Here is a 22103-nt window from a genome sequence, read left to right as displayed (position 1 = left end):
TGTAAAACTTTTTAACAAACGGATTTTATTGGCTGAAAGCATACTACAATAGACCTACTATAGGGGCAAGCATTATATTCTTACCTTTTGTTCCTCTTTAAGCAAATAGTTCTAATTTTCAAAAATGATTTCCTTTTTGTCTATAATAAAACAGTAGATTGTACTTGATCCCAGCTAAAGCTGGCCATACACGTGGCGATCTCACGATGTTTCGTACGACCGTCGGTCGCACGAAACATCGTCAGATCCGCCACACACCATTCAGGGCTGAATCGGCAGGTAAGGAGGTAGAAACAATAGGATTTCTACCTCCTTCTGCCGATTCAGCTCTGAAGGGAGAATTTTGGTCAGGCGCCTTCTATGGCGCCCGATCAAAATTTTCTAACTTGGCCGATCGGCGAGCCGACCGATTTCAGCAGCTTCCTGCGATATCGGTCGGCTCGCTGACATGCCATACACGCACCGATTATCGTACGAAACGAGGTTTCGTACGATAATATCGGTGCGTGTATGGAATATGCTCGGCTGCAGGCACATGTAGCCGAAATACACATAAAAAAACAAGAGAATGCAAAGTCTCGTGTTTTTATGAGCATTTCAGCTACATGTGCCTGCACCCGAGCGTATTCCATTCATTCGGGTGCAGGCACATGTAGGAGGCGTAGGGCGGTATTTTCAGCAAGCGCTTTTCTGCTTGCCGAAAATATCCGCCCTACACCTTGTCTGCCGTAAGCCTAAGATAGAATTAATCCTTATTTGAGGCAAAACAAAATTTAATGTAAAAATTATTTTTAGTAGATATTTTTAGATACCTTATCTGAAAAACCCCCAATTGCATGCATTCCACATAATAGAGTCTATACCTGTATATGTAATATAGAGGAGAAGGAAAAGCTCCCACCAAATGCCACCCTTCATGCTAACTCCCTGTGCCACCAGTTAGTTTTAAAATTGTCTCTCTATGTGTACTTCCTTTAAAAAATGTAGTTACAAGTGGCATTTTATGAGTCGTTTACTGCTGTGGAGATCCCCAAAGAAGCATATGCAATTGAAGCCATGCCAGATCAGCTGGACCTGCTCACTCGCCAGATGACCTGAATTGGTGTAAGATGGCCCCTGCCAACCCCAAAGTGCAACTGTGCATTTTACATAGAGGGACACTAACTGGTAACCCAGAGTGGGGGGTTGTTGGGAGAAGCCTTCATCTTCATGGACAATGTCCAGCAGCTCAAGGTCAAATGAGAAAGTCAGACCTCAAAGGGGTTGTTTGCGACAAACTGTAATTGGTCTTCATTTTTGATTATTTGTAGTTTTTGAATTATTTAGCTGTTTGTTCAGCAGTTCTCCAGTTTGAAATTTTCCCAGCTATCGTGTTGCTAGGGTCCAAATTACCCTAGCAACCAGACAGTGTAAATGAGAGACTGGTAGATAAATAGGAGAGACCTGTATAGGAAGATGATTAAAAAATAATAATAAAATTGTAGCCTCACAGAACAATCTTTTTTTGTCTGCTGGGGTCAGTGAACCCAATTTTAAAGCTGAAGAGTCAGAAGGTGGCGAATAAATCAAAAATTATAACAAATAAAAAATGAACACCAGTTAACATTTTGATAAGAATTGTTGATTATAACAAACTAAAAGTTAACTTAAAGGTGAACTACCTATTTCAAGAGAAGGAAAAGTAAAATCACTAGAGATTGACAATGTGTTAGACATTCTCAGCTTACCTGATACAAGCCCAGAGTTTTATTCGGACAGCTGAACCATTATACCGTGCAGCACCCTAGGTATGAAAATAAACATTACAGAACATCTTAGCTGATTTCTGTACTGTGCATGGGCCTGGCTTTAATAAGAACAAGGAAAGCACAAGGTGTAAGGGATACCAGCAACACCAGAGCAAGAGGGCAGAGTGGTACTCCTTGAACAGTGGAGAAAAGGAATGCTATGCCAGGGAAGCAAGTAAGCAACTAGAATAATGGGGTGCCTAACAACTGGGCAACCCCCTCCAGTGATTTTACCTTTTCTTCTACTATAAGTCAGTAATAGTATAATTATAACTATAACCAACAGTCAAATTAGAATAAAGCCACACTATGAGAATTGTTATACAGGTATGGGATCCCTTATCCGGAAACCCAATATCCAGAAAGCTCTGAATTACAGAAAGCCTGTCTCCCATAGACTCCATTATAAGCAAATAATTCAGATTTTAAAAATTGATTTCCTTTTTCTCTGTAAAAATAAAACAGTGCTTTGTATTTGATCCAAACTAAGATATAATTAATCCTTACTGGATGCAAAATAATCTTATTGAGTTTAATTAATGTTTTATTGATTTTTTAATAGACTTAAGGTATGAAGATCCAAATTACGGAAAAACCCCTTATCCGGAATACTCTTGGTCCCGAGCATTCTGGATAATGGGTCCTATACCTGTACTTGTTTGCAGCAGCATTAAAACTTGTGGCCTTGTTGGCAGCCACTTTCTATTGGGGACTAATCTGTGCCGCTAATAATAGCAGCTCACCTACATCAGATAAAATTAGGGATGCACCGAATTCAGGATTTGGTTCGGGATTCTGCCTTTTTCAGCAGGATTTGGCTAAATCCACATGCCTGGCCGAACCAAATCCTTAAGATCCCGTGACTTCTTGTCACATCAACACGGAAGTCTTTATTAAAACAAGAGATTGTTCAAGAGACTGTCCATAATAGAAAGCAATTCCACAAAAGCAGCAGCAACAACAAAAAAGCCTAAAAAAGAAATGTGCTGTTTTGGGCCAGCTCAAAGGTTTAGCAGCCATTATCAATAGTGATCCATGCCATCACGGTATGCTTCTCACTATGCTCAGTGGGCTCTGGGCTGCTGTTGAGAATCTATGCTTCATCTTAGACTAACAAAATCATTAGCAGAAAAATAAGCTTTCAGCTGCCATGGAAGTTCACATAGGCAGATGTTCAATAAGGCTAGGGGAGGTTTAGCCTTCCCAGACTTGCTTGGCACCTTAAAATAAAAAAAAAATGCGGCAATGGGCACAGTTGGTTCGGGGACCGCATCAATGAGCCGATGTGGTCCCCGATCCGACTAAATCTTTTAACCTACCCGATCGATATCTGGCCAATTTCAGGCAAGATATCGGTCGGGCATGCCCCTTGGTCTAAAGGTGGCCATACATGCACCGATAATATCGTACGAAACCTCGTTTCGTACGATATTCGGTGCGTGTATGGTATGTCGGCGAGTCGGCAGGAAGCTGCTGATATCGGCCGACTCGCCGATCGGACCAGTTTGAAAATTTTGATCGGGCGCCATAGAAGGCGTCTGACCAAAATCTCCCTTCAGCGCTGAATCGGCAGAAGGAGGTAGAAATCCTATTGTTTCTACCTCCTTATCTGCCGATTCAGCCCTGAATGGTGTGTGGCGGATCTTACAATGTTCAGATCGCCACGTGTATGGCCAGCTTAAGGGCTCTGGTACACGGGGAGATTAGTCGCCCGCGGCAAAACTCTCTGCTCGCGGGCGACTAATCTCCCCGAGTTGCCTTCCCTCTGCCATCCCACCGGCGAACATGTAAGTCGCCGGCGGGATGGCAGACGCGGCGGCGCGATTTCGCGCAAATCGCCGAAAAAGACTCGCAAGGCTTTTTCGGCGATTTCCCGAAATCGCGCCGCCGCGTCTGCCATCCCGCCGGCGACTTACATGTTCGCCGGTGGGATGGCAGAGGGAAGGCAACTCGGGGAGATTAGTCGCCCGCGAGCAGGGAGTTTTGCCGCGGGCGACTAATCTCCCCGTGTACCAGAGCCCTAAGAGACCGATATCGGAAGCTACAATCGGCCTGTGTATGGCCACCTTTAGTAATATACATAGTCTGGGTTAGCTATGCTTCATTGTTTTCAGTAGATAAAGAATCACCCCTCCTATGTAATAACTGGTACAATGTGATGCAGTTACCCCGAGTAATCAATAATATGTCTACTTTAAGGGCTCTGGCACAAGGGGAGATTAGTCGCCAGCGACAAATCTCCCTGTTTGTGGGCGACTAATCTCCCCGAAATGCCATCCCACTGGCGAAAATGTAAATCGCCGGTGGGATGGCATACGCGGCGCCGTGATTTCAGTGAAATCGCAGAAGTTTCCTCTAAAGGCAGAGCCCTAAACAGGTAAGCAGTAAACACTACTTGCTGAATGGCTGCTAATTTCATCTCTTATTACATTATTCCCTTAGGGAAAACTGTTCCACTGCTGACAGTGGAAGAAAGTTTTTTTGTGTTTTTCTAATAGTTTTTAAAGTTTTTTTTATAGTAGCGTACAGTGTATGTTATAAAACTCCAAAGATTAGACCACCTTCAGGTACGCCTTAAAAAGTTTGGAAAGCACAATTAAAATTTACAATGCAACAACAGTCTAATGAAGAATATTACATTGCGGAAATGCAAATTTTCATCATTTGTACAATTTTTGTTTTCCGTTTATGACTATTATTAATGTATGCAGTGTGTGTATATATATATATAATAAAGATATTGTATTTATTACTTAAATATATATATTGTAATGTAACATTTGTGACATATATGGAATTCAAATGCAAACTGTTTAGTTTAAGGGTTTATGAGTTGTAATTAGTGATGGGCGAAATGTTTCGGCAGGCATGGATTCGCGGCGAATTTCCACGTTTCGCCATTGGCGGATTGTTTCGCGAAATGGGTGAAAAAATTCGCCGCAGAAAAATTTGCTGCGTGTCCAAAAATTGTCACAGGCGACAAAAGAATAGCAGAGGGCGACAAAAGAAGAGCCGTGCGACAAAAGAATAGCCACCTGCGACAAAAGAATAGCCGCAGGCAACAAAAGAATAGTCGTGGACGACAATTTTTTTTGACGCACAAATTTTTCGGCGAAGCGAAACGGGACAGATTCACTCATCACTAGTTGTAATAGTTAGATTTAAACTTAATATGGTCGCAACCCTAATCAAGTACAGGTATGGGATCCCTTATCCGGAAACCCAATATCCAGAAAGCTCCGAATTACGGAAAGGTTGCCTCCCATAGACTCCATTTTAATCAAATAATTCAGATTTTTAAAATTGATTTCCTTTTTCTCTGTAAAAATAAAGCAGTGCTTTGTATTTGATCCCAACTAAGATATAATTAATCCTTACTGGATGCAAAATAACCCCATTGGGTTTAATTAATGTTTTAATAATTTTTTAGTAGACTTAAGGTATGAAGATCCAAATTACGGAAAGACCCCTTATCCGGAATACCCTTGGTCCCGAGCATTCTGGATAACGGGTCCTATACCTGTATTTCATAAAGATTTTGTAGGAATCAGGAGACAAACTCCTAGCCAGTCAATGTTGTATTTATTACTTAAATATATATATTGTAATGTAACATTTGTGACATATATGGAATTAAACTGCAAACTGTTTAGTTTAAGGGTTTATGAGTTGTAATTAGTGATGGGCGAAATGTTTCGCCAGGCATGGATTCGCGGCGAATTTCCGCGTTTCGCCATTGGCGGATTGTTTCGCGAAATGGATGAAAAAATTTGCCGCAGAAAAATTTGCTGTGCGTCCAAAAAAACAATAGCCGCGGGCGACAAAAGAAGAGCCGTGCGACAAAAGAATAGCCACCTGCGACAAAAGAATAGCCGCGGGCGACAAAAGAATAGCCACCTGCGACAAAAGAATAGCCGCGGGCAACAATTTTTTTTGACGCGCAACATTTTCACCATTTCGCGAATTTTCCGGCGAAGCGAAACGGGATAGATTCGCTCATCACTAGTTGTAATAGTTAGACTTAAACTTAATATGGTCGCAACCCTAATCAAGTATTTCATAAAGATTTTGTAGGAATCAGGAGACAAACTCCTAGCCAGTCAATGTTGCTGTGAAGGCCAGTACTGTGTCTGGTTCATTTGTTTCCTATCCTTCAAAGGATAATATTATTATTATCAGATTGTAGGGTGGAAACAAAAGGGCAAAAAACAGAAACAACTTTTTATGGCTGAAAATATCCCTCCCAAATGGTAGCCTGTAACAGTGCACTTTTCAGAGTTTAGAGCATTTGTCCATGTACAGCTAAGGTTTGCTTTCTCTTTTGATTATAATGCAGGTTAGGAACTTATATAAACCATACTCGTGGTTAGATTTAGGCTCCATTGCACATTGCACCTCTTACTGTGAACACATAAAATTCCCCTTTTTGAATTTGAATTTATAACACAGCTGCCATATTGCTTGCAGAGGTATAAAGCAAAATAGATATCCTTAATATGTGTTTGAGGCCTTCATCAGTAATATTGATGAGGAAACTAGCATTCAGTTAAGTGTTTCTACACATGGAGAGCACTTTTGTCTAAAAAGGCTTGCTGTGTCCCAATATATCTTTCCTTTTGAATAGATTTTCAAATTAAATGATTAAGGGATGCACCGAATCCACTTTTTTTGGATTCGGCCGAACCCCTGAAGCCTTCGTAAAATTTGCCCGAATAACGAACCAAATCCTAATTAGCATATGCTACTTTTAAAAAAGGGTTAAATGTCAAATTCCGTGTTTAGATGACAAAAAGTCACGTGATTTTTAGGATTCGGTTTGGCTAGGAGAGTGGATTTGGCCGAAAAAGGCTGAATCTTGGCCGAATCCCGAACCAAATCCTGGATTTGGTGCATCCCTAAAATTATTGCTGTGAAAACATGCACCATGGGAGCCATATAGAAGTATTGTTTTCATTTTCAGTTTTCATTTATTAAAACTGACTGGTTATTGTGTTGCTGGAGTGATTGGGACAACAGAGAGAGGCAAATTATAGTGCAGGTATTGGACCCCTTATCCGGAAACCCGTTTTCCAGAAAGCTCCGAATTACGGAAAGCCTGTCTCCCATAGACTCCATTTTAATCAAATAATTCAGAATTTTAAAACTGATTTCCTTTTTCTATGTAGAAATAAAACAGTACCTTGTAATTGATTCCAACTAAGATATAAATAATCCTTATTGTATGCAAAACAATCTTACTGGGTTTATTGATTTTTTAGTGGACTTAAGGTATTAAGATCCAAATTACGGAAAGGCCCCTTATCCGGAATACCCTTGGTCCCGAGCATTCTGGATAATGGGTCCTATACCTGTATCTTTCTCCCCAGGTTCTCACCTCAACTTTTTTAGGATCAGGGACCATAGCATCCAGAAAGAAGTTTACATTTTTAACTCGAGAGATACAAAACAAAAACACTAAACACTTGTATTATAAAAATGTAAGACTATTTGTAGTGCAAAACAGGGTCATGTTAAATCATACCAAATTCAGAGCGGTTGCCCAAATGAGGTGTGAGAAGTAAATTCAATGTGAAACCATAATCATTCCAATGGGGAAACTGACAATGCAGAAGAACATTTTTATCTGGAGAAGTAACCCACAGTAACCAATGAGATTTTTGCTTTTATTAGTCTTATTGTAGAGCTGATTAGTCGCTGATTTGGTTGTTGCTTTTTCTGTCTTTACCAACACTATTCCTATCAGCCTTATTATATCTTATTTTAACACTTTATTCATTAATGCTTGCTAAAATATTTATATTGGGAAAAACTTGTTATTCCTAGGTTTTCTTCCCAAGCAGTCTGCTTGATCTTCTGATCTGTTTTTATTACAGCAGAATATCTAGACCACAATTTCAAGTCCCAATAACCATAGGACTACAAAAACATCACTAGCATTTTCCTTGTAAGACCCCTAGAAAGAATAAATTCTTCTTAGGATTCAAATAATAATAGATTCATTACCCAACTGCACTGGTATTTCTTGTTCGTAATACAGACACTTGCTGGGCTTCTTGGCTAGGACAATAGGTACTGTTTGTAAATGTTTGTTTAACATGTATAAGATATTATAGAGAGCAAGGAATCATAAAAGGGCTGTGCCTGGGCTCTGGAAAGCACAGTATGAAGAGTGTCATATGTTTAGTTTGGATGTAACTATTGTCATGTAATTCTTTCCATAATGTTGCTTATCTAGAGTGCATGATAGGGTCATGTCAGCAGCAGCTCAACATAGGTCTTGTGTCTACTAAAACAAAAATATAATTGGTAAACTTTGTGCTTTGAGCTGCTTCAGAGATATTACCCATGCCTTATTCTATTATGTTACAGGGGGTGCATTTGTGCTTAGCTTAAAAAATTGGTGGAAGATACAGAGTTTGGGTTTTTAAAGAACTGGGCTGAATCTACCATCTGCTACCTTTACCAGGTATGGGATCCACCTCAGTGATGATGGTGCAGCTGTATTATATTTGGAGACAAAATGGCAAGAAGGTTTGAGGAGATTTTTAATTAGGCATAGGGGGAAGACAGCAGTAAGAGATTCTGTGGAAGATAGCTCAGATGTAAATTTGGCCATGGTACTCAATATGGTACTGGAGTGGAGAGGCAAAGGGGGATATTATATATGTTTTATTTTTATTTTATGTACACATTACAAAGACTAGTGTTGGTGTTTAAAGGACAATGAAAGGTTAATATAAATTAAAAGTAAGTCTAAAGGCATTCTTTTTAAGTACTTACTGCATATCTAAATTCCCAGAACCCTGCTTGCTTCTCTGAGATATGGTGCTGGCAGCCTACAGCAGTGTGAAGACTACAGTGACATCACTGAAATCTCTCTCCCCTTCCTGTAGGTGCCAGCGGCAGCCTTCCTATTCTCTGAGCATGTGTGTAACTTGATCCTGTCTCCTGTTCTGAGCTACACATGCCCACCAGCCAATCAGAAGCGGATCTGGCAGAGGGGAGGGAATGAAACACATGTGCAGTATGAAGCAAGGAGGGAAAGGAAGGGAGAATACCATTTTAGAGATGGCTGCCTGTTCTAGAAAATGTGAAGTAAGTGTGACTGAGTAAATATTTGATTAGGTGAGCCAAAAGTGTGGCGTTTTTACTAAACAATAGGAGGACTATTGGGCAGTATGCTTTTTACATTTTGACTTGCATTCTCCTTTAATGTAACAAGCTTGCCAGGCAAAATGGGAGAGCTGGACTTAAGGTGGCCATACACGAGCAGATCCGCTCGCTTGGCGATGTCGCCAAGCAAGCGGATCTTCCCCCGATATCCCCACCTACGGGTGGGTGATATCGGGGAGCATTTAGGTAAAAAAAAAAAATAATCCGATCGTTTGGCCCCAGGGCGGCAATGGGGCAGTCAGATCGGGGACCGCATCAACGAGCCGATGCGGTCCCCGATCCGACCGGATCTTCTTACCTGGCCGATCGAGATCTGGACAATTTCAGGCCAGATATCGGTCGGCCAGGCCGCTCTGCTCTCCCCATACACGGGCCGATTAGCTGCCGAATCGGTCCAAGGGACCGATATCGGCAGCTATAGTCGGCCCGTGTATGGGGACCTTTAGTGTCACTTGATGAGAAACATGATGATGTTATTGGGATTGCTAATAACATGGCTGAATGAGTCATGAATGAATATTTACAATGTAAATGTACAAGTAGTAGAACACCTTGGACATAGTGACGATAATACTATGTCATTTAATGTTTAACAAAAGCCAAAACATACACAAGGTCATTAAAAGATCATTACTTCCAACAGGTATATTAAGACATGATACTTTTGCAATTTTCAATGTATTCCCTTAACCCTTTTACTGCCAGCCATTTTGGTCAAAGCGGAACTTGTATTGCCAGACAGTTTTTGAACATTTTGCACTGTTTCACTTTAGGGGCCTTTCCTCGGGGGGACTTTTAGTTTACCAAGGAAAACAATATATTGTTTTTTTCAGAACAACCTAAGCTTTCAAAATATGGTAGAATTTTTGTGTAATTCCAATTCTGTAACAAGATATAGGCTTCTAAATGTCTAAAAATGCAAAAAAATTAAATTTTCCATAATATAATCACACATACTAGAAACAAAAATTATTTTATGCACGAATATACAACTGATTTGGAAAGTCCCATGTCTCCTGAACGTGCCAATACCAAATATATATAGTTTTATGGAGATTTCTCACTTGTATAGGTCAAAAACTCCCAGCAGTACACTACCAAATTCCCAAAGCACTGCTCCAAAAAAACTGCATACTTTGGATTTCAAGGCCAAAATTCCACTAACAGAAGGTTTATCCCAGAAAATTGTACATTTTTGGAAAGAACAGATTCTGGGGAATACAGAATAGGCACAACTGTCTGTCTACTCCAAACTATCAAGTCGCAATGCTTTCCTAAAGTTATTGGTTTTTATCAAAATTTGTGATTTTTTTTAAAAATCGCTTCAAAGCTTCTAGTCTATAGTATCTTATCTCCTACAGGTCATAAAGTAACCAAAAAAAACACCCTAAATATGAATGCCTGGGGTCCACTGAACAGTTTGATGCCCAATATGTATAGGTTTACCTAAGTATGTGGCATGTAGGGGCCCCAATGTGAACATACCCCATATGAACTGTCATTTCTGTCATTTCAGCTTCTGCAAAATCAACACATTTACATCATTATATGTGGGATGAAGCTAGTAAAAAGTACGCTCACCCCAGAAAGTCATATATTTTTGGAAAGTACACATTCCCCCGAATCTAAAATGGGTACCCATGTCTTTCTACTCCAAAGTACCAAGCCGCACAGCTTTTCTAAAGTTAGCAATTTTGATGACATTTCCAAAAATCCCCTCAAAGCTTCCACTTTGAAGCATCTTATCTCCCACATAGCATTAGGTACCAAGATAAAACACCCTGAATTTGAACGCCAGGGGTCCACTGAACAGTTTGATGCCCAATATGTATAGGTTTACCTAAGTATGTGGCATGTAGGGGCCCCAATGTGAACATACCCCCATATGAACTGTCATTTCTGTCATTTCAGCTCCTGCTAAATCAACACATTTACATTATTATATGTGGGATAAAGCTACAAAAAAGTACGCTCACCCCAGAAAGTCATATATTTTTGGAAAGTACACATTCCCCCGAATCTAAAATGGGTACCCATGTCTTTCTACTCCAAAGTACCAAGCCGCACAGCTTTTCTAAAGTTAGCAATTTTGATGACATTTCCAAAAATCCCCTCAAAGCTTCCAATTTGAAGCATCTTATCTCCCACATAGCATTAGGTACCAAGATAAAACACCCTGAATTTGAACACCAGGGGTCCACTGAACAGTTTGATGCCCAATATGTATAGGTTTACCCAAGTATGTGGCATGTAGGGGCCCGAATGTGAACATACCCCCATATATACTGTCATTTCTGTCATTTCAGCTTCTGCAAAATCAACACATTTACATCATTATATGTGGGATAAAGCTAGTAAAAAGTATGCTCACCCCAGAAAGTCATATATTTTTGGAAAGTACACATTCCCCCGAATCTAAAATGGGTACCTATGTCTTTCTACTCCAAAGTACCAAGCCGCACAGCTTTTCTAAAGTTAGCAATTTTGATGACATTTCCAAAAATCCCCTCAAAGCTTCCACTTTGAAGCATCTTATCTCCCACATAGCATTAGGTACCAAGATAAAACACCCTGAATTTGAACGCCAGGGGTCCACTAAACAGTTTGATGCCCAATATGTATAGGTTTACCTAAGTATGTGGCATGTAGGGGCCCCAATGTGAACATACCCCCATATGAACTGTCATTTCTGTCATTTCAGCTCCTGCAAAATCAACACATTTACATTATTATATGTGGGATAAAGCTACAAAAAAGTACGCTCACCCCAGAAAGCCATATATTTTTGGAAAGTACACATTCCCCCGAATCTAAAATGGGTACCCATGTCTTTCTACTCCAAAGTACCAAGCCGCACAGCTTTTCTAAAGTTAGCAATTTTGATGACATTTCCAAAAATCCCCTCAAAGCTTCCATTTTGAAGCATCTTATCTCCCACATAGCATTAGGTACCAAGATAAAACACCCTGAATTTGAACGCCAGGGGTCCACTGAACAGTTTGATGCCCAATATGTATAGGTTTACCTAAGTATGTGGCATGTAGGGGCCCCAATGTGAACATACCCCCATATATACTGTCATTTCTGTCATTTCAGCTCATGCAAAATCAACACATTTACATCATTATATGTGGGATAAAGCTACAAAAAAGTACGCTCACCCCAGAAAGTCATATATTTTTGGAAAGTACACATTCCCCCGAATCTAAAATGGGTACCCATGTCTTTCTACTCCAAAGTACCAAGCCGCACAGCTTTTCTAAAGTTAGCAATTTTGATGACATTTCCAAAAATCCCCTCAAAGCTTCCACTTTGCAGCATCTTATCTCCCACATAGTGTTAGGTACCAAGATAAAACACCCTAAATTTGAACGCCAGGGGTCCACTGAACAGTTTGATGCCCAATATGTATAGGTTTACCTAAGTATGTGGCATGTAGGGGCCCCAATGGGAACATACCCCCATATGATCTATCATTTCAGCTCCTGCAAAATCAACACATTTACATCCTTTATGTGGGATAATGCTACAAAAAAAGTACATTCACCCCAGAAAGCCATATATTTTTGGAAAATACACATCCCCCCGAATCTATAATGGGTAAATATTTCTTATTGCTACAAAGTACCAAGCTGTAAAGCTTTCCTAAGTTTGCAGATTTATATGACATTTTCGAAAATCGCATAAAAATGTTGCAATTTGCCGCATTTATCTCTCACAATTTCTTGATAAAGATCAGATAAAGACAAATCACCCCAAAAAGGAACACCGGAGGTCTACTGAACAGTTTGATGCCCAATATGCATAGATATACCAAAGTCTGCGGTATGTACTGAACCCAAAATGAAAATAGCGCATAAGGATTTCTCGCCTGCCAGCTCAGCTTTTGCACACAGAGCCCCCTGTCAGTGTATTATGTGCCAAAACTTCCCCTAACCATACAGTGACCCCCACAAAACCATATATTTTTGGAAAGTACACATTCTGACAAATCCAACAAGGGTAAAGAGTCCTTTCTACACCAAAGTACCAATCTGCAGAGCTTTCCTAAAGTTATTGGTTTTTATGACATTTCAGAAAATCGCCTAAAAATGTTGCAATTTGTCGCATTTATCTCACACAATTTCTTGCGTACAAAGGCAAGTCACCCCAAATAGGAACACCAGAGGCCTACTGAACAGTTTGATGCCCAATATGCATAGATATACCAAAGTCTGCAGTATGTACTGAACCCTAAATGAAAATAGCGCATAAGGATTTCTCGCCTGCCAGCTCAGCTTTTGCACACAGAGCCCCCTGTCAGTGTATTATGTGCCAAAACTTCCCCTAACTATACAGAGACCCCCACAAAACCATATATTTTTGGAAAGTACACATTCTGACAAATCCAACAAAGGTAAAGAGTCCTTTCTACACCAAAGTACCAAGCCGCAAAGCTTTCCTAAAGTTATCGGTTTTTATGACATTTCAGAAAATCACCTAAAAATGTTGCAATTTGCCGCATTTATCTCACACAATTTCTTGCGTACAAAGGCAAGTCACCCCAAATAGGAACACCAGAGGCCTACTGAACAGTTTGATGCCCAATATGCATAGATATACCAAAGTCTGCGGTATGTACTGAACCCTAAATGAAAATAGCGCATAAGGATTTCTCGCCTGCCAGCTCAGCTTTTGCACACAGAGCCCCCTGTCAGTGTATTATGTGCCAAAACTTCCCCTAACTATACAGATCCCCCACAAAACCATATATTTTTGGAAAGTACACATTCTGACAAATCCAACAAGGGTAAAGAGTCCTTTCTACACCAAAGTACCAATCTGCAGAGCTTTCCTAAAGTTATTGGTTTTTATGACATTTCAGAAAATTGCCTAAAAATATCAATTTGTCACATTTATCTCACACAATTTCTTGCGTACAAAGGCAAATCACCCCCAATAGGAACACCAGAGGCCTACTGAACAGTTTGATGCCCAATATGCATAGATATACCAAAGTCTGCGGTATGTACTGAACCCTAAATGAAAATAGCGCATAAGGATTTCTCGCCTGCCAGCTCAGCTTTTGCACACAGAGCCCCCTGTCAGTGTATTATGTGCCAAAACTTCCCCTAACTATACAGATCCCCCACAAAACCATATATTTTTGGAAAGTACACATTCTGACAAATCCAACAAGGGTAAAGAGTCCTTTCTACACCAAAGTACCAATCTGCAGAGCTTTCCTAAAGTTATTGGTTTTTATGACATTTCAGAAAATTGCCTAAAAATGTTGCAATTTGTCGTATTTATCTCACACAATTTCTTGCGTACAAAGGCAAGTCACCCCAAATAGGAACACCAGAGGCCTACTGAACAGTTTGATGCCCAATATGCATAGATATACCAAAGTCTGCAGTATGTACTGAACCCTAAATGAAAATAGCGCATAAGGATTTCTCGCCTGCCAGCTCAGCTTTTGCACACAGAGCCCCCTGTCAGTGTATTATGTGCCAAAACTTCCCCTAACTATACAGAGACCCCCACAAAACCATATATTTTTGGAAAGTACACATTCTGACAAATCCAACAAGGGTAAAGAGTCCTTTCTACACCAAAGTACCAAGCCGCAAAGCTTTCCTAAAGTTATCGGTTTTTATGAGATTTCAGAAAATCGCCTAAAAATGTTGCAATTTGCCGCATTTATCTCACACAATTTCTTGCGTACAAAGGCAAGTCACCCCAAATAGGAACACCAGAGGCCTACTGAACAGTTTGATGCCCAATATGCATAGATATACCAAAGTCTGCGGTATGTACTGAACCCTAAATGAAAATAGCGCATAAGGATTTCTCGCCTGCCAGCTCAGCTTTTGCACACAGAGCCCCGTCAGTGTATTATGTGCAGTAACCCCCCCCTAACTATACAGTGACCCCCAGAAAACCATATATTTTTGGAAAGTACACATTCTGATGAATTCAAAATAGGTAAAGTTATTTTTGTACACCAAAGTTACACCTGGCAAAGCTACGCTAAAAACAGATCAGGAACACTTATATAGGGATAAAATGTGATAAAACCACAAAAATTGTGCAAATCAGTGAAACAACAAAATAAGTTACATGACAGTGTAATTAGTGGCCAGAATATCTGATCCAATAGTTACGCTGTCAAAATAAACAGTTTTTAGGTAAAAGAAAATAAAAACAAAGTGGTAATATGAAAAAAAAAAAAAAAAAAAGCAAAACAAAAAAAAACCAAAGTGTTTGTGTATACATGTGTGTACATGTGTAAAAGTTGTGTGATAGTGTGTAAGTGTGTATATGAGTGTAAATAAGTGTATAAAAGTGTGAAAAATGAAAAAAAAAAAAAAATAAAAAAATAAAAAAAAATGCTAAAATGTGTGCTGTAAGTGTGTGTAAATGTATGTAAGTGTGTATAAATGTATGTAAATGTGTGTATAAGTGTGTAAAAGTGTGTAAATGCAATAAAAAAAAAAAGTCCTTACCTGTTCCTGAAGACCGATCGCCTCCTTCGTCATTTGGGCCGGCGCTGGGGGAGAGGGAGGAAGCAGGAAGCAGCAGATGCGATGCGATCGCATCTGCTGCTTCCTGGAGGGTCCTGCGAGCGATCGGTTCGCAGGACCCTGATGACAGCCCCCCTGGCACATTGCCCAGGGGGGCTGTCATTGTTAGAAGCCCTCTGCAGCGGCGGCACATGCCGCCGCTGCAGAGGGCAGCGCTTAAACCCAACGACGTATGAGACACGTCGTTGGCGTTTAAGCCCTTTTACTGCCAGCACGTATGCCATACGTGCTTGGCAGTAAAAGAGTTAAAGGAATGTTTGTTCCAAATAGCATCAGTTAATAGAGCTGCTCCAGTAAAATTCTGCACTAAAATAAACAGATTTTTTTTTTTTTAAATTGGACATGGGGCTTGCCATTTCCCATGTAATTTGTGCTCTGGTACACTTCAGTGTCTCTTTACTGCTGCGCTGCAAGTTAGCATGATGTCACCCCCCCCTCACTTCCCCCCAAATAGCAATCAACAGAACAATGGGCAGGTAACAAGACTTCCCTGACACCTCTTCTGAAGGATTCAGCTGCCTGAACTAATAATATCTGCATGGGATGCCCCACCCCCCAATAATTTAGGGTGGTTTCTGGCAATTCTTTGCCAGCTAAACTGAACTGTGCCCCATGCACCATTAGCCTCAATCAGCTTGTACAGTAAAGGATATATACACACTGTATCAGCTTGCAAAAAATGGTAGAATGACTTGTATGAACAATAACTCTAGATCGTAAATACGTTACACAGTGAGGGGCAGAAGAGGTAGCACCCAAAATACATTAAATACAGTGAAGGGGCAGAAGTAGTGGCACCTACAATACAATAGTATTATCTACATGTATTTATAAAGCACCAATTTATTCTACAGCATTGTACAATAAGTGGATTTATATACTGGACATACAGAATTACTTACAAAGCAACAAGCTCAATTGCATCCCACCCGGACCCTTCCAGCAAATGACAGGTTAGAGCTGGGGGGGGGCGGCATCGCAGGATCTGCCTCCGAGGTGAGAACTGCAACTGGGATGTGGCACCAAAAAAAAAATCAAACATAGTGAGAAACAATGGGAACTTTAACCCCAAATATATAAAATACAATGAGAATTAATGATTTCTGTAGTTTTAGGCAGGTCAATTTTTCAAATTTTCTCAGACCCCCTTGTTCTGGTATGGTACCAATGGGTGGGAGGAATGCAGCAAGCAGGAGCTTGGTATGTGAAAATTTGCAGTCAGTTTTGCAAAAAGTTTTAATAAAGTGCCACCTAAACATTAGGCAGATTCTTGATGGAGAAGGATCTGGGGGTACTTATGGATAATACGATTAGTGATAGAATGCAGCAGCAGGAAGGGCCCAGCAACATATTGTCCTGTATTAAAACTAGGGATGCACCGAATCCAGGATTTGGTTTGGGATTCAGCCTCTTTTAACAGGATTTGGATTCAGCTAAATCATATGCCTGGCCTAACTGAATCCCTAAAATCGTGTGACTTCAGATATGTAGTTTTTGCTTTGCTCTACTAGAACCTAGGCATATAGTATAGTATGACAAGAGGCAATTCAGTATTGCAATTGTAGTATGAATAAGGCAGAAGCACGTAGAATAAATGCTCAATAACCTTTTAATCTCAACGTAGGAGACAAGTGTTTTAGTGTTATGATCCTTTTCCTCAGATGCATTGTAGGCTATCACAGCGTTTTTCAACCACTGTTCCGCGGCACACTAGTGTGCCGCGAGATGTTGCCTGGTGTGCCGTAGGCAGGGCCGCAATTTTTACTTTCAAAAAAAAATCCGGGCCCTGTCATTGGTTGCGCCCCGTGTGTACGGGTGACGTCAGTATGCACGGGGCGCAACGTTATAAAAGGGCCTGTGTGCGGTCGCGTGTAGGCAGAAGTGCAGAGGCGGCGCGCGTGAGGGGAAGATGCTGCTGAAGCCGCCGAAGAGTAAAATGCTGCTGGGCACCAATGTATTAGGGGGGGCCACGGGGCACACTGACTTATGGGGGCACTGCTGCTGGGCACCAATGTACTAGGGGGGCTGGCTCTTGGCACCAATGTACTGGGGGGCACTGCTGCTGGGCACCAATGTACTAGGGGGGCACTGCTCTTGGCACCAATGTACTAGGGGGGCACTGCTGCTGGGCACCAATGTACTAGGGGGGCACTGCTCTTGGCACCAATGTACTAGGGGGGCACTGCTGCTGGGCACCAATGTACTAGGGGGGCACTGCTCTTGGCACCAATGTACTAGGGGGGCACTGCTGCTGGGCACCAATGTACTAGGGGGGCACTGCTCTTGGCACCAATGTACTAGGGGGGCACTGCTGCTGGGCACCAATGTACTAGGGGGGCACTGCTCTTGGCACCAATGTACTAGGGGGGCACTGCTGCTGGGCACCAGTGTACTAGGGGGGCACTGCTGCTGGGCACAGAGTTAAATTTTTTAACATTTTCTAATGGTGGTGTGCCTCGTGATTTTTTTCATGAAACAAGTGTGCCTTTGCCCAAAAAAGGTTGAAAAACACTGGGCTATCATACCCCTGACATTACACTGCACTGCATAGCACAGGAGCTCCATAGACAGAACAATGTCAAATATTGCAGGCAGCCTGGCTAGCCCCATTCCATAAGCATAATTGTGGTTGAGGGCAGGTGCCCCATTTCTCTTGTCAACTTAGCAATCTTTTCCAGTGCTAGAATTCAAACTGTTTTCTAAAACAATGTGTGCAGCTGTTTCTTCAGTTGCTGCTCCTTTGGTCATGCACTATTAATACTGGCTGGTTTTCTAATTTGGTTTTTAGAGGGTGGGGTTCCTAGCTATGCTTTCACAGTAGCAAAGAGCACAGGTACAAATATTTACTGATTATATGGCAGTTGTATCTTTCTTATAGAGTGATGTGGGATTGGGAGTGATTTGGGAGCGGGTGGATTAGGGTCGGGTTGGGTTTGCGCATCTTGCCTTCCAACCAGTTGGATCGGTTGCTTCTTAGCCTTCCCCTGTTTATCTAAGGATCTGAGCTTGGAATAAATTGGCAACATAGAATCCTTTTTTTCTATGTAGCATAGATTAAAGGAGCTTTACTAACAAGGTAGGGCAAAGCTAAAAACTACTGCAATGCAGCTTTGCCTTTCTATTGACTTTGGTGCATTTTGTCAAAATTCCAGTTTCTTTGATTTCTTGGCAAAGCAAAATTGGCCAGTTCCCTCATCACTAGTGGTGTCCTATTGCTTCAACTGCTCAGGTATTGTTCTTGGCAATGATCAGTGGCAAATCAGCACCAGTAAGTAGCCACAAATTGATTGTGTCATATTATCAATGTCGCTGGAGGAAAGTAACATGTCTTGGGCAGCAGTGGCTAAAATACCAGTAGGCGTGACTGCATCAGGGCCTGTTCCTCCATGGGGTGTGCCAGAAAGATCATCTGCGCAGCAGCAATGCTGCAATGAGGCATGCTACGGTAAGTAGGAGGGGGGGGTAAGAATATGGAACGTTTTTTGGTGGTGCAATCTGATTCTACAGCAAGCAGCACTAAAAAGATTAAAGATTCTTCCTTAACAGAAGCTCTGTATTAAGCCATTTCATTTCTTTCAAGTCGTGGCTTACAGGGCAGTTCCAAATTAGACAGAATACACTTCATGATCAAGTAAACATGTTGGAACCCCATGAAGGGTAAGCTCAACAGAGACTATCAATAAGAGCAGCACCTGACTCCTACTATAAACCTTACTTTGCAGACCTTAAAAACTATAGTTCAAATATCATAGACATATGACAAGTTTAGGAATAAACCACTTTCATGGAATGTTCTGTGCTTACAATAAGATAGAGCTCGACAATAATCTGCCCATTTAAGGGAAAATAAAATGTAAAAATGCATTTTTTTCAAAAATAGAAGTAGATTTTGCAAATAAAAGAGCTAAAAATCTGAGATGAGAGATGTTTGGCAGCATCATTTTGTATAAACCATCCTTCTAGTCTTTCCAATGACTCATTCATTATACACTAGCAGTGGGCAAAATAGTGATGAAGAAATGTATTTTTCAGTTCATAGAAACTGAAGGTATGTGCATACAATAACATGAGTAAACCAAGTATACAATTTTTGTGTTTTTAAGGCTAAGCTTATTAAAAAGTGAAAGTTAAAACTAAGCCCACCTGAGCACTCTCAACTTACTTTCCAACATGGCCCATCTCCTCCAAACCCAGTATTTAAACATATGCATACAATGCACTCTCTTGGGGTACCGAGGACTTGTTGCACACATGTATGAGTTTCCTGGACACCAGGGGGGGCTGTATCCAGGAAGAACAGAAGGAAAAGGGCCATACCTGTAAAACAGAAATGGTATGTTATGTCTACTAGGGAACTCTCTCTAAGTACCTTAACACACCAACCCCATGCTAGAAAAAATATTATTGTACAGGTATAGGACCCGTTATCCAGAATGCTCGGGACCAAGGGTATTCCGGATTAGGGGTCTTTCCGTAATTTGGATCTCCATACCTTAAGTCTACTAAACAATCAATAAAACATTAATTAAACCCAATAGGATTGTTTTGCCTCCAATAAGGATTCATTATATCTTAGTTGGGATTAAGTACAAGGTACTGTTGTATTATTACAGAGAAAAAGGAAATCAGTTTTAAAGTTCTAAATTATTTGATTAAAATGGAGTCTATAGGAGACTGGCTTTCCGTAATTCGGAGCTTTCTGGATAACGGGTTTCCGGATAAGGGATCCCATACCTGTACAGACTTTAATTACCCTTTTTTTTCATAAAAGAGATATCAGAGATTAGCATATTTAAGGCACAGAACACCATTTACTGGTTACTAAGGTTACATACAAAGGCAACAAAGTGCATAGCAGTTTCTTTGTCTGAGTATACATGTTGAAAGAGCAAATATTGGACAAGCACTGAAGTAGAAAAAAAGCTCTGTTTTCCTATATATGCACCCAGATAGGAACATTAATAGAACATTCTTTACATCATTTGTAAATGTCTGTTAACAAGAAAAAACATATGTGCAGTAGTTATTCTTAATCACAAATAAGAAGCACAGGTATGGGATCTGTTATCCAGAAAGCTTGGGACTTGGGGTTTTCCAGATAAGGGCTATATCCATAATTTGAATTTCAATACCAGATTTATCAAAATTCTTTTGTAGTTTTAGAGGTTCAGTATCAGAAAAAACTCACAAATTAATAAAGTACAAATATTCCCTTATTTATTAAAAACCTTGTAAAAAAAATACGGACACCGAAATTCGTAAATTAAACAAAAAAAAAATGCAACACCTCGAAGTAAAAGGACAGCAAAAAAATTGTCCATGACAATTTGACATTGTCCAATGATTTCTACATGACTGACAGCTTTTAAATGCTGTATTTTTACTTTTGTGTCTTTTGCAATTTTGGTGCATAATAAATGGTGAAAATTTTGTCTTTTTTTAACAAAAAATATACAAATCGCAGAAAAAATACGTTGATAAATGTGATAAATCTGCAAAGTCTACAAAAAAATTATTTAAACATGAAATGAACCCAACAGGATTGTTTTGCCTCTAAAAAGGATTAATTATATCTTAGTTGGGATCAAGAACAGGTACTGTTTTATTATTACAGAGAAAAGGGAATCATTTAACCATTAAATAAACCCAATAGGGCTGTTCTGCCCCCAATAAGGGGTAATTATATCTTAGTTGGGATCAAGTACAGGTACTGTTTTATTATTACAGAGAAAAGGGAATCATTTAACCATTAAATAAACCTAATAGGGCTGTTCTGCCCCCAATAAGGGGTAATTATATCTTAGTTGGGATCAAGTACAGGTACTGTTTTATTATTACAGAGAAAAGGGAATCATTGAACCATTAAATAACCCAATAGGGCTGTTCTGCCCCAATAAGGGGTAATTATATCTTAGTTGGGATCAAGTACAGGTACTGTTTTATTATTACAGAGAAAAAAGAATCATTTAACCATTAAATAAACCCAATAGGACTGTTCTGCCCCCAATAAGGGGTAATTATATCTTAGTTGGGATCAAGTACAAGGTTCTGTTTTATTATTACAGAGAAAAGGGAATCATTTAACCATTAAATAAACCCAATAGGGCTGTTCTGCCCCCAATAAGGGGTAATTATATCTTAGTTGGGATCAAGTACAGGTACTGTTTTATTATTACAGAGAAAAGGGAATCATTTAACCATTAAATAAACCCAATAGGACTGTTCTGCCCCCAATAAGGGGTAATTATATCTTAGTTGGGATCAAGTACAGGTACTGTTTTATTATTACAGAGAAAAGGGAATCATTTAACCATTAAATAAACCCAATAGGGCTGTTCTGCCCCCAATAAGGGGTAATTATATCTTAGTTGGGATCAAGTACAGGTACTGTTTTATTATTACATTATTCTGAATAATGGGTTTCTGAATAACAGATTTCATGTCTGTACAGGTATAGGACCCGTTATCCAGAATGCTCGGGACCAAGGGTATTCCGGATAAGGGGTCTTTCCGTAATTTGGATCTTCATACCTTAAGTCTACTAAAAAATCAATAAAACATTAATTAAACCCAATAG

The 22103-nt window shown here is 40.2% G+C and overlaps 1 long non-coding RNA gene across 1 annotated transcript; it reads right to left on the bottom strand.

Moving 5' to 3' along the window:
- Positions 1–1724: 1724 nt before the first annotated feature.
- On the bottom strand, positions 1725–19841 carry LOC116407077. The gene is made up of 3 exons (XR_004220042.1): positions 19689–19841; positions 16429–16535; positions 1725–1783 (listed from the first exon to the last, which is right to left on the bottom strand). It is a non-coding gene; the product is annotated as an uncharacterized LOC116407077 (long non-coding RNA).
- Positions 19842–22103: the final 2262 nt, after the last annotated feature.

This window comes from Xenopus tropicalis, chromosome 8 (assembly GCF_000004195.4).
Source record: "Xenopus tropicalis strain Nigerian chromosome 8, UCB_Xtro_10.0, whole genome shotgun sequence".
Lineage (NCBI taxonomy): Eukaryota > Metazoa > Chordata > Amphibia > Anura > Pipidae > Xenopus > Xenopus tropicalis.
The sequence above is the reverse complement of the archived record's forward strand: the minus strand, read 5'-3'. Positions and strand labels throughout refer to the sequence as shown.